This window comes from Phaethon aethereus (assembly GCF_964289735.1).
Source record: "Phaethon aethereus genome assembly, chromosome: 4".
In the NCBI taxonomy this organism is placed as follows: domain Eukaryota; kingdom Metazoa; phylum Chordata; class Aves; order Phaethontiformes; family Phaethontidae; genus Phaethon; species Phaethon aethereus.
The window spans coordinates 27,733,315-27,745,554 of record NC_138578.1 but is presented as its reverse complement, the minus strand read 5'-3'; positions in this window follow the sequence as shown (position 1 = coordinate 27,745,554).

Sequence of the window (12,240 nt, the reverse complement as noted above, 5' to 3'; positions counted from 1 at the left end):
CTCCTCCAAAGGGCCAAAATTACATACTGTAAATGCAAACTCTTACGGGCCAGGTTATAATCCTGTGTATTTTACCACATCTATATTTTAAGCCACCTGAGTTCAGTTGAATCATTTTTGATTTATACCAGCTTTAGTCCAGTCTAATGTCCTATGTTTTTCTTTCCCTTAAATAAACAAAATTACCTGTTCTTCACATTAAATCTGTTTTTAATTCTATATAAAGCATTTTGGGATACTTGTTGTATAAAAGACATTCTATAACACAGAGGTGTATTGTTTTTTGTTATTATTTTTTAAGTTGCCCAGCTGCACTGAATTTCCATTGCCCCTTACAGCAACTCTCACAATTTGGATATGGCCAAATCTCCCTTAGCACTGCCCCTGGGGCCTACTCTGTCTTTTATTTAATTTCTGCCTAAAAAATTCAGTCAAGACCATCAAGCGATACCTAGTTTTGGTAGGGCTGCAGCTCAACAATACAGCATTTTCCTAAAAAACCCCGCCACGTTTAAGGAGTTCATTCCTCCCTTCTGCCCTCCCGCTCTCTATGGGGACACATTTTGGGTTCGTTTCTTTCCTTTTTCACCTTTTTTGTATTCAGCTTACAACCAACCCCCCTCAACCAATTTCCACCACCGCCACCACCGAGAAGGCTTTTGCACGGCAGTATGAGGGCAGGAGAGAGGTGCCGGCTGTGGGATGGGGACTGAGGGAAGGGAATCCCCTCGCTCAGGCATTTCCGCCAAGTGCTTCATGCCCTGGGAGCGTGGCCCCAGCGGACAGGTTGGGGCGTGTGATACCCTGAAGCGTGACAGCTCCAAAGGTCCACGCTAACGTGGTCTACAGCCACCGCAAAACCCCTCTCCCCAGGCAGTATTTCTGTATTAGCGACAGGGGAACCGCTCATTCGAGCTCATGGAGCGTTTCTACCAGCACGGAAGTCCACAGGTGTGGCCGCTGCCCCAGGAGCCGGCCCTCTCCTCCTCTTCCTTCCATCTTGATGGAGGACGTGGGAACGCCACAGTCCTACCCCGCCGCGACCCCCTTCTGCAGCCCCTGGGAGAGGCTGCCAGGCAGGCAAAGCTCTTCCTCCCCCTCAGCCTTCGTCCCTATCGGCTCCGTGCTGCGGGACACGTTGCCGGGGCAGCGTGGGGATGGCGCGGCCAGGCGCTGGCAGCAGCGGCTCGGCACCGCTCCTCGGGGCGGCCGGCGTACCCGGCGAGCGGGGCGGGCCAGCGCGGCGCTCGCTGCGCTGCCGCCGCAAACGGCCCCTGGCAGGGGTTTGACGCCGGCAGCCGCGCATCCCCGCGCCGACGTCGCAACCCGCCTAGCCCGGCCACATCAAGGGGTCCCAGCTCACCTCTCCCTCCAAAGGTTACCCTCTCCCCAGCACTGTCAGCAAGCACGGCCGCTGGTGTAATTGCTGCCTGGCCCAGCGGAGCCGCCACAGGAGGCCCCGGCTGCAGCCGGAGCAGGAGGCACGGCCGCAGCCCGGTGAGAGGCAGGCTCGCAGCGTGCAGCCCCGGCCACGGAAACAGAAGAAATATCACATCCTTTGATTTCTGTATTTTTGGGCCTGATTCCTAGTGCCATGCTCCTTGTGAGCAGGATGGCAAATGATGCAATAAAACTGTTTTGAAATCTGTATTTATGATTTTGCTCCTGCTGATTTTTTTTTTTTCTTCAGGATGACGAGTACTGACTGTTACTGTTATTCCTCATAAATAATTCCTTCTCCCGATTAAAACAGTCCAGGACGGTGTCACAGTTAATTAACGACACAATGTGCTGCAACTGGCTTGGTTGCTCGCAGTTCAAGATTTGAGTCAGCCCCTCTGACGGCCATTAACCCTTCGGAGGGGGAATCGCCAATACTTGAGAGGATGATGAAAGCGAAGGGAAACGCTCCCAACCCGACAAAATCAGTAACCATCGACAAACGTTGCTTCAAAAGCCAAATGTACCAACCAGTCAATTTAAATTATTTTAAGCCGCTTCATTATTTTCTCCAAAACGCCTTCACCCCGTCGCTGAACTGAACTCAGCCCGACCACGCTCCCAAAGTGATCTACGTTTCGGCATTAATCGGGGCAAGAAGTACTTGCGGAAACCCTTCCTCCTGGGAGAGCGCGGCAAAGGCGCGGCGCTGGCGCCTGGGAGGCCGCGCGCTAAACCCCCGGCCTCCCCGGCGGGAGCGAGCCGCGCGCGCGGGGCCGGAGGAGCCGCCACGGTCGAGGCAGCGTTTTCTCGTCCTCCGCCCGCCCGCGCGCGGGACGGCCGCTCCCCCCGCCCCGATCGCTCCCCGGCGCCGCGAGGGAGACGTACGCAAGCTACGCTGCGCGTGCACGGCACGCGGCTTTCCGGAGGGTCACAACGCGCAAACCGAAACACGAGGTCACGGCAGCCCAGGAAGGTGCCCGGCTTGACACGGAAATAGCCGACACTTTAGCTGCATATGTCGAAGGGTTGTTAAAAAAATAAAAATACTTATAATTAGCAAGTCTACATACACCCATTTTCTTTGCAATATTCTTGGCAATATTGGAGCCAAGTTACTCAAACTTTCCAAAGAAAAACAACCGTAAGGAAAATTCCCTTCTCAGGAATGAGAGCAGCAGAAAATTATGAGGCTGAAAAGGGAGTTAGAATGGAAACCGTTGTGCAACCTTAGCTATAATAAGTACTGAAAAAGCTGATCACTGTTTATTACATTTATCTCGTGTTTTCTGATAAACGCAGTCACATCTGAAGACTATATAGAAAGTGGCAAAAGTAAAAATTTTTTCAGTCAGTTGCTTTGGCTTTCAAACCTGCCTTAAACGTTTTTGGAGCTAGGATGGTGTATCTACAGGCTGTAATAAATATCCCACTCAGAGAAAGTGTAGAGCCTCTGCCTTGCAAATGAGGGAGTTAGGGAGGCGGCTTCCTTCACTGTACGATTGCTCAATTTTACCCCCGTCTTTATTTAAGAAAACAACTAAAAGATAGAGAGATGAGTCTTCTAGAACATAAACCCCCACACAGCTTTTTTTTTAGCACAAGTATGTTGCTGCGGAATCAGGAGATAATATGACATGGCAAAAATTCCTTATCCACAATATAAGAATTTTTGCTGAATGGCTAGTTCATTAAATAGAGTCAAAATCTGTCCTGCTAACAGGCTAATACAACTGCATTTGATAAAATAAGAGGCTGGCATTGATCACTTACGAGCTACCTCTCCAAGGGACATCTCCCTTCTTAATGAAATAATGTTTTAAATGTCATACCTGACCAGTTTAGTCCTTTCCTTCCAATATGCTTGCAGTAATTGGCAATATATAAACAAAGTAAATATCTAAATAAAAAGTAATTTTAAAAAATTGTTTTGCAAATAGATTTCATTTCTGGGATTTTTTAAAAATTCTGATTTAAGTGAAACAATTTTTCCGTTGAAAAGCCAACTTAACAACTGCTTTCTGACCACCTACAAAGATGTGATTTGCAGGGGACGTGATGTTTGTTGTGAAAGAAGAAAAATAACATACCCTATGCCATTTTCACAGAAGTGGAAAAAGAACAGATTAGTACCTCACTCTTGCATAGAAAAGAAAAATAACCTCAGGCTAGCACCAAAGATACCCCATCTCTTTGCTCTATCTGTTCTTGAAAGCGGGCAGAAAAGAAGAGGTTCAATCCATGTTGTTTTAACGACACTGCCTCTATGGCTGCTAAACAAAGTAGCAGCCGCATCCAGAGTGGTGGGACTTTTTTCCCCCTAAAATCTTCAAAGAGAGTAAAATTAGCATAGCCGTTCAACAGACTATGCAGGCTGCTTTCCTGGCTACTTGCACAGGTGATGGCGAGCAACTGCGAAGCTCAACAGCGACAGGTAAGAACAACGTGTCGCGGTTTTCCCCTTGTGCCCGTACGTTCACGCTCCGCTCCCGGGTTGCGGTCGTTTGCCCGTTTTTCTCTTGGCGCAAGACGACGACAAAACTGCTCGGAAGCGGCGCGGCGCCAGCGCAGTAGAGAGAAGGGAGCTTGCCTCGCTGCTCCAAACGCAGATAACCCAACTCGCATCTGAATTTACTCCCAGTCTGGTGTTTGGTAATTCAGCCCCACTCCGGCCTTTGGTAACACCAAGGCAATAACTGCGTGAGCCTCAACCTGAACTTCCTTCCCAAAGCTTGGCTCTTCCTGGCGCTGTGCTCCAGGCCCTGCTCTGTCCCAGATTTTTCCAGCCGAAAGAGTTAATCAGACCTTTTTGCCAGTCTTCCTCAGCATAACTTCTCTGGGAAGAAGGTAGCACTTGGACTTCAAGTGGTGATTCGAAGCCCCCCGCGCCAAATGAATTCCTGGTTTAAGTCCATGGACACCGATGGAGTTACAAGAGGAACGGAACTGGTCCTTTGCCTTTTTCGCTCTTACCCGCAGTAGGCAGCTCTGTTTTTCTGCATAACAAGTACCAGAATACTGAACGTACTGGCTGCCAAGAAATGCAGAACAAACAGACTTACATGTTTTTCCCTTTATTTCCATCATCTGACCTTTGCTTTTTATGTCTTAGGAGCAAGCTGCAGCTTTATTTACATGTATAATCTAGATGAAATGCTAGTTTGTGTGTAGAAAGCTATGTGGACTTTGATCTTTGAATTTGATTTTCCCTTTTTTTTCAAAGCAAAACATAATGAATTAATGGAAACAGGGAAATGTTAGGTTTTAGAATGATTCTCATTTCATGTTTCCGATTCCTTCAGCCCAGGCTAGACTTTTTAGGCTTCCCTAGAGGCTTGAAGCATTAGTTCATAGTCCAAAATATTAACTGTTGACATAGTAGGTACCAAAATCACTCATATTGCCCAGTTCAGTAATGATAGATTTAGAATCCCCATAGAAGTACTTGACTGCAACAAAAGGTGCTACTAAGCCACCTCAAAATTGTATAAAGTACCAGCAGTGAGAGAATGAATGGTTAAATTATTAAAACAGTGGAATTCAAATTATGAGGAAGAGAGCAAAAACTAATAGGGAAAGGCAACATTACTAAGAGAGTCAACAGGAAGAAGCAAACCAGATAATAATCTAGGCATGTTTTATGGGGTTTTAAAAATAGGTTTTAACCTACTACATTGACTCTTTTTTTTGTTTGTCAGCCTGATCAATTTTGGACATTTCATTTATATTTTAAAATCTCAAATTTTTTACTTCTACGTATCTGCTTAGACTTGTCTCTGATTGCCCATGTGCAAAGAATACCTCACTTCTACCCCATGCTTCACATCTGGGCCATGCAATCTTCCTAACCTTACATACCAGATGAAAATAAGTTATTACTGATAGATGCTAAATCTTAATCTTTCTTGGTCAGGAATTTTTTCACAAAATAACAGCAAATAGTCTGCAATATTGAAATGGGGCAGAATGAAGAAGAAAGAAAAATAAAGTGCAGACTTCTGTGTATGGCTACTTACTGAAGCAAATCATCAATTCTGATGTTAATTTTTAAAGTCTCTATAAATTTCCTGAAAAATCTTTTATATCCATGTCTCCATGCATCACAAGCATACTATTGTGATAAAACCATAATACTTTATCTAAAACTCTGAGTGACAGAAGGTTCTTCATAGGAATTCTGTAAGTAATAAAAGGGAAATTGATAGGGGTTTACTGTTACAGTATGTTTTATTAATTTTTTTAAACATACACATTTTCTAACCACACATCTTTTTTGTTATCTCTGTCCACACTGGTTTACAGATGATCATCAACTCAGCATCACTGGGGCAGGAGCGAGGAGCATCTTTGTGAAAATGGCCCCTTCCCAAATTGCATGATACTATTTTGCAACCTAGTTAAAGGCTTTAAAAGCTAAGAGACTATTCCTTTTATTTGCTACCACACACAACTCACACTAACCAATAACTAAGCAATAACCAACCAGCAAAGCAATCCAGGTGGTTACTCTCAAAGCCAGGTATTTGTCAGGAGCCGGGGGGGGGGGGGGGGGGGAGCGAGCACCTAGGGTATTTTTCAGAGGACACTATCTGCAGCTCCAGAGTTTCTCACTGGAGCAGCAGTGAAATTAACTGTAAGGCAAGTGCCCAACCCAAAGCGGCGGGGAGGTGGAGCTCTGCTGCTTTGGTGAAAGCCACTGCTGGTTACCATCCATTCATTATCAAAGAGAGACAATTTCTTCCCCCTCCAAAAACCCAAGATGATTAGATGCTCACGCGCATGCACACTCTCTCTCTCACTCTGACTTTAATATTATAAAAATTACTGCTCAGTTCCTAAACACTGAATTTGCAGATGACCAGCCAATTCCAGGGGCATTTGATAGCTTTTTCATTCTGCAACAATGGGGATGCCATGCCTGGGTTCAACTTGGGGGTTGGATTATGTTTTGATCGCATTGGTTAAACTGAGGATATACTTAATGCACTCTAGTTATAATTCTTCATATGATTTTGGGAAATAGGACTACTTTGTCAATACTATGTTTAAAATTAGTTCTAGAGGACATACATTCTGATAGGTCCATTTGTTCTTTGCAAGGTGAGGAAGATGATTAATGCTTACAGAAGACAAGCATCATAGCCAGGGATGTTGTACAGCAAACTGAGTTAAACTCAGTTAAACTCTGCAGTTCAGATATTAACTCGTCTTTTTTTTTTAATTCTCCTGGGATGAGGACCTCAGTCTCAAAAAGCAGCTCCCTCTCAAAACTGAAGGAGAGGTGCATATGTCCCTGCATCTTTTAAAACCTCTCAGAATTGTTGAATATACCTCCTGTCAGTCTGTCAGATACAGAGCTTCCCAAGACAAAGGGAAATACCTCAGTTTCACAGGACTTGTAAAGCAAGAACGTATGTAACCTGCTTTCTCAAAACACACGCACTGCAAATAAAGATATTAAGTGTACTGACATTTCTGCATTACAGCTTAAAGTAACATCCTGTGTGATGCCTATATGCTGTGCTGCTAGCTCAATTTTGGATTTTCTAAACACTGGGTTTGCTTTCAAAGAATAACGCTCCGGTTCTTGTACAATACATGAGTATATTGGCTCTTCAGCTGGGAAACAAAGTTAAGAATGTGTGGGCTTTGGCTTCAAAATTAACCATGCTTTAGTAATCTAGTATACTAAACTGTTTCTTATTAATGTATCATGCAAATACTCTCCAGTCCTCCCGCAAGTCTGACACTTTCCCAACATATCAATAGCAAATGTTCTGTGAAATGCAACTTTTCTGATGTAGGCCACCCTGACTTTCAGTGTGATCTCAACCCACCATCCAAATCTTCATGGCAGATGCAGAATGGGCTGCTGCTTTAATAAGGGAAACAATATTGAAAAAAAATGTTTCTTGCTAGTTTGATATATTGAATTTGTTTTTCTTCAGTGGAGAGCCAGCTGCTTTTTTTTTTTTAACTTTTTTTTTTTTTCTAATTATGGCTGAACAGAGTTGTGTTGTGTTTACCGAGCAGAGTGTAAGGTAATTTAGGGGGATGGTTGGTATCAGTCCCTCATTAATGTAACTATTTGACTTAAAATACAAATTTGAAGTGCGTCAGCTTAACCCCATCTGTTTTCTGTCTCAATGCAGATGAGATGGGGAATGTACCCAGGGACTTCTGTCACATGGCAAACGGGCTTTGCAGAGGCTCTGCGGCAACTGTCCCCATCTCCCTGAGCAGGTTTTTATTTAATGTTGCTGTTGCTATGTCTCCTGGTGGCACCGACTGGCTTCCCATCCCTTCTCCGGACGGTGGATGCGACTAAGCGAACACACGGTAGTGTCGTATCAAGCTACGAGAGCTATTACTTTTTAAGCAAGCTGGCGGGGTGCCGGCCGCAGGAGAGAGCGGGTTCCCCCGCCCTGCTCTCCAGGCGGTGTTGGGGTTTGCCCTGGGCTGGCAGCTGCCCCAGCTGGATCGCGACCAGCACCAGGCTGGGGCTCGCGCTCGCCGCTTCAGAGCCGCCTCTGCGCACCACCGTAGCTTCTGGCCCAAGCAGGAGCCCGTTTAAAACTGCACGTGAAGGCTAATAGAGGAGCATACAGCCATTTATGGTTAGTTTTCTTATACTTACGGTTTACATCTTTTGCGCTTAATTAAAGCCATTAGTGTTATCTAGTCTCTTCCTCCGTGCCTCAGCCGTATCATCTTTCAGAGGCTTTTTATAGGCACAGTTGCAAAAGAGAACCTCAAGGAATGATTAAGGAGGGTAGCTTACTCTAATTTTTAGCTATTACATGCCTGAAGTGCAGCTTTTTATCTATCCTCAGTTTTTAACATTCTCTGCACAGATGCACTATGTTTCTTCCCCCCATAAAATGTACAGTTATCAGTTCACAAAGGGGATACCAACACTGCAGGAGAGAAAAGCCATGTGAGCTGTGCAAGCATGAAGGCAGACCCAGGGTGACTCAATGGCTGAGCAGAGGAGAAAGCTCAGACAAGGAAGGCGGCACACGTCAGGGGCGGGAGGCAGAGTGAAGAAGCTCAGGTGGGGCCGGATGCTGACCAGACCCTAGTACCGGGGTTGCACAAATGAAAAACTGAAGGAGAGCAATGCTGCGGTCAGCGTCATGGCTCGGGGAGAAAAGTCTAGCAGATCTGTTTCAGCTGAACTGCATGCCAAAGAGGAACCGCCAGGTTTCAGCGGCTGCTTATGGACCACACAAATATTTCACCTCCTGCCCTCCTTAGACATGGATGGGAGACGCAAGAAACAACTTCAGCAAACAATGAAGCTACAGAGTCCCTCTGCAGGGCTCTTGACTCTGTCAAGTCCATGAGAATTGCTGGACTTTTCTTTTTTGTTGCTCTCTTTCAGATGTAGTTCTTGGAACCAGGAGATGATGAACAATGATGCTTTGGAGAAACATGGGCTACTGCTCAACCAAGCTCTCTTTGTACCAGTAAGAATTTGAACTGAAACAAAACCTAAGTGAAGTAGTCTGGAATTTGGGCCAGGAGTCCCAAAGCAATGTCTTCTGCCATATTTCATTCATCATCTATTCTTAACCAATCAGTACTATACCTGCGTCCTCTCACTTGAGAAATTACAAAGTTGTTACAGTTGTAAATGACATAAATGGCTTTTCACTCAGGCATAATATGAGACACGATGGACAAATGAGGAAAAAACTGGTTTTGCCAGATTTATTTGGATTATGCCTTTTTTTAAGCCCCAAAATTGAAAACAACTGGAAATACTTAGGAATTTCAGGAGATTTAGGGGTTGTTTATACAGCAGATGAAAACAACTGACCCAAATGCCTCTATATTTTAAAGCTCCAAGGTAGGGGAATAGTTTATATATTAAAAATAACCAGGTCCTCTAGGTTCTATTGCCTACAGAAAACTTAAATCTAAAATAATTGTTTTAGAAAATTTATTTCCTTTAACATGTGTACAAGATTAAGTGGTTACAAATAGAAATGCTAGATATTCTGAAATATTTATAGCAAATATCTGAGTTGCTTATTCTGGATGCTTCCCTAAGAAGGGATCAGTATGGTATCTATTTTTTTTTCCAGAGAAATATTAAGAAAAAACACTGAGAACAAAGAACTAGATAAAATTAATTGAGAGTAAATTGCAGAGCATACCTCTACCTCAGTTCCTGGTAAATAAAAGGCACTATATGCGTAGTACAAGACTAATATAAATTCCCTTTCTAAACAATGTACTTGAATGAGCAATTGAAATAAGTGGGCTGCAAGTCTAACATTTTCTGTTTGCAATGCAGCTATATCTGATTTATACCTTTTTTTCCTTTTTTCCTCTTAAATCAGAATGTCTTTCTCTTCGGGATTATAAAGAACAGTCACATGCCCCCTGGTGAGCTGCACAGCAACTGCATCTTGCTAGGTGGAGAATTTTCATCTTGTTTAAGAGATGGTTCTTTACACTACCATGTACTAATTTTCTCTCAAAGGTATTCCACGTGTTTTGAGCTCAAGCCTTCTGAATCCTGTAGTTCTCCTTGAGTCCCTATTTTGAGGGCAGGAAACGAAATAAGGCAAAGTCCTGAATTAGGGAACACAAACACCCAGTCCAGCAATATTTAAACATTTAACGCAAAGCTAGACTTTGGAACTACAGAAGTCCTGGTGCGCTAGCTAAGTATCGAAGGCTCAGTGTATCAAGAACATTTTCACAAGAGTTTTCATATAGCTTGGGAAAAAAAAAAATTCCTAACTTGAGAAATAAATGCACAGAACGTTACCGTTTCAGAAGCTGTAATTATTGTACTAATGCACATAGTACTCTTATGGCTTGGATGTGCTTTCCTGTGATTTGGAAATAAGCTCTCTCTACCTACACAATCCTGAGTAAAGCAGACTGAGGCACATCTCAATGTCTTCTAGCATGAGGCTCTTGGCAAGGATCTTCTGTATCATGCCCTTTTGGACTGGATCATCAGCCCACTTGTAGGCAGTAGCCATTTGGAAATAGAGCCCTGCTGGTGCTGAGGAAACGGTGCTTACAGCAGGGTTATACCATGCTAACGCTTGGCGGGTGGATATTTAGCCTTCCTCTTCAGTGGGCTCTCGTTAAATACATCAAGAGGTTTGACAGGCCACATGTGCCTTCTATGCCACAGGCTGGCAGCTCCTGCTTCAAAGTGACGCTCTCATTCCAACTGGATAATTCAGGTCTCGGTCAGCAGCTTCACCATTCACACGAGAAAAGTTTAACATGTGCTTAAAAGTTTACAGGATCGGATTAAAACACAGGATTACCCAAAGCTTGCTACAGTTCCTTTTTGCTCATTTATGCCCCTGCAATGCGTCATTACCCACATCCTTAAAGAGTCTTACTCTGTCATAATACATAATATTTGGCCTGATACTAATAAAGCCCGATTCGTATGAAAAGAATAAGAATTGCTGTTGCTATTGCCAATGCTAATAATGAAGTGTCCTATTCACCTCGTACAAGTTACAGATGCATGGAACATGTGATTCCTATTTTATGATAATTATTATCATTCTCCATAATTAATAAAAATTGCACTATAATTATTCTGAAAGCAGTGACAAAAAAAAGAGAAATTTAGTGTTAATCCTGTTTCTCTAGATATGCTTATAAGATGACATAATACATCATGAAAATTAGCTGCTGACATACATATTAAATACTACATTTGGAATGCCAGTCTCATCTGAAAAGTATAAAATGCCTTTTTGAAATGTTAATTGAATTTTTTTGTGACAAATGAGGAACTGTTGTATCCAAGTTATGCAGTACAAGTAACTGTCACTCACTACTTTGCCACATTACCAGCTTTACACCAAAAAGCAGCATAGGAAATGTATTTTTCAATCATTAGGCTTTGGCATGTTTTCCAGCGTTAACTCTTGACCTGTACACTTCCATGAAGCCCTTCTTAAGCTATGCTAGATTCAGCTGTGCACTTAGCTGGTGGCTTAAAAATATTTCAGCCTGATTTTATGGGCTCACCTACCTAAAGAGATGCTTCAGTCCTAAAATCCCCTTTCCATGGGGAATGGCTGCAGATTATAAATATATTTTTAATGTAAGCCTATCTCCTCTATGTAGGAGTTTAGGTAGGAGTTACTACTGCTGTCTGAAAATCTTGTCATCCTAACTGGAGTAGTGTAGTTGGAAGGGCAACAACAAATGATCTTCATATGAAGATGGTTATCTGGATGCAGCAAGGTAGTTATTCCAGGGGAAATTACGGTTGACAGCATAACAGAGTCTGGTTAATAATCCAAGTGACATCTTGGGATACGTAAAAGATTAAGTAATAATGATCTGGTCCAGTCCAGAGAAGACAAACCAGAGTCCAGCGGGAACTTTAGTGGCTAAAAGAGCACTAAATCTCAGGAATCCATCTAAAAATTCAAGATTAAAACAACCCCATTCCTTTGCTTATACCCCCTTGGACTGGTTCACAGTTCTGTTGTTGGTGGATGCCTATCTCTCTAGCCAATGTCTAGCCTGGCTCTTTAGCCAATGCTTTATAGCAATAAAATACATTACTTATATGAACAAAATTTGTTAGCAACAAATTCCGATTCTTGCCAAATATGTTCTCCTTTCTTTGTGTAGCCCATCATGGGTTATAACCAAAGGAAAAAAAACACTAAGTTTTACTATGCACGTTAGAAGCTCTCATAATGAGAGAATGTTTATTTCCAAAGTTTTCACCCAGAAGTCGAGATCAGAACATGTTTGGGAGGAGGTACAACTACATGTATACTTGAGAGGAAGACA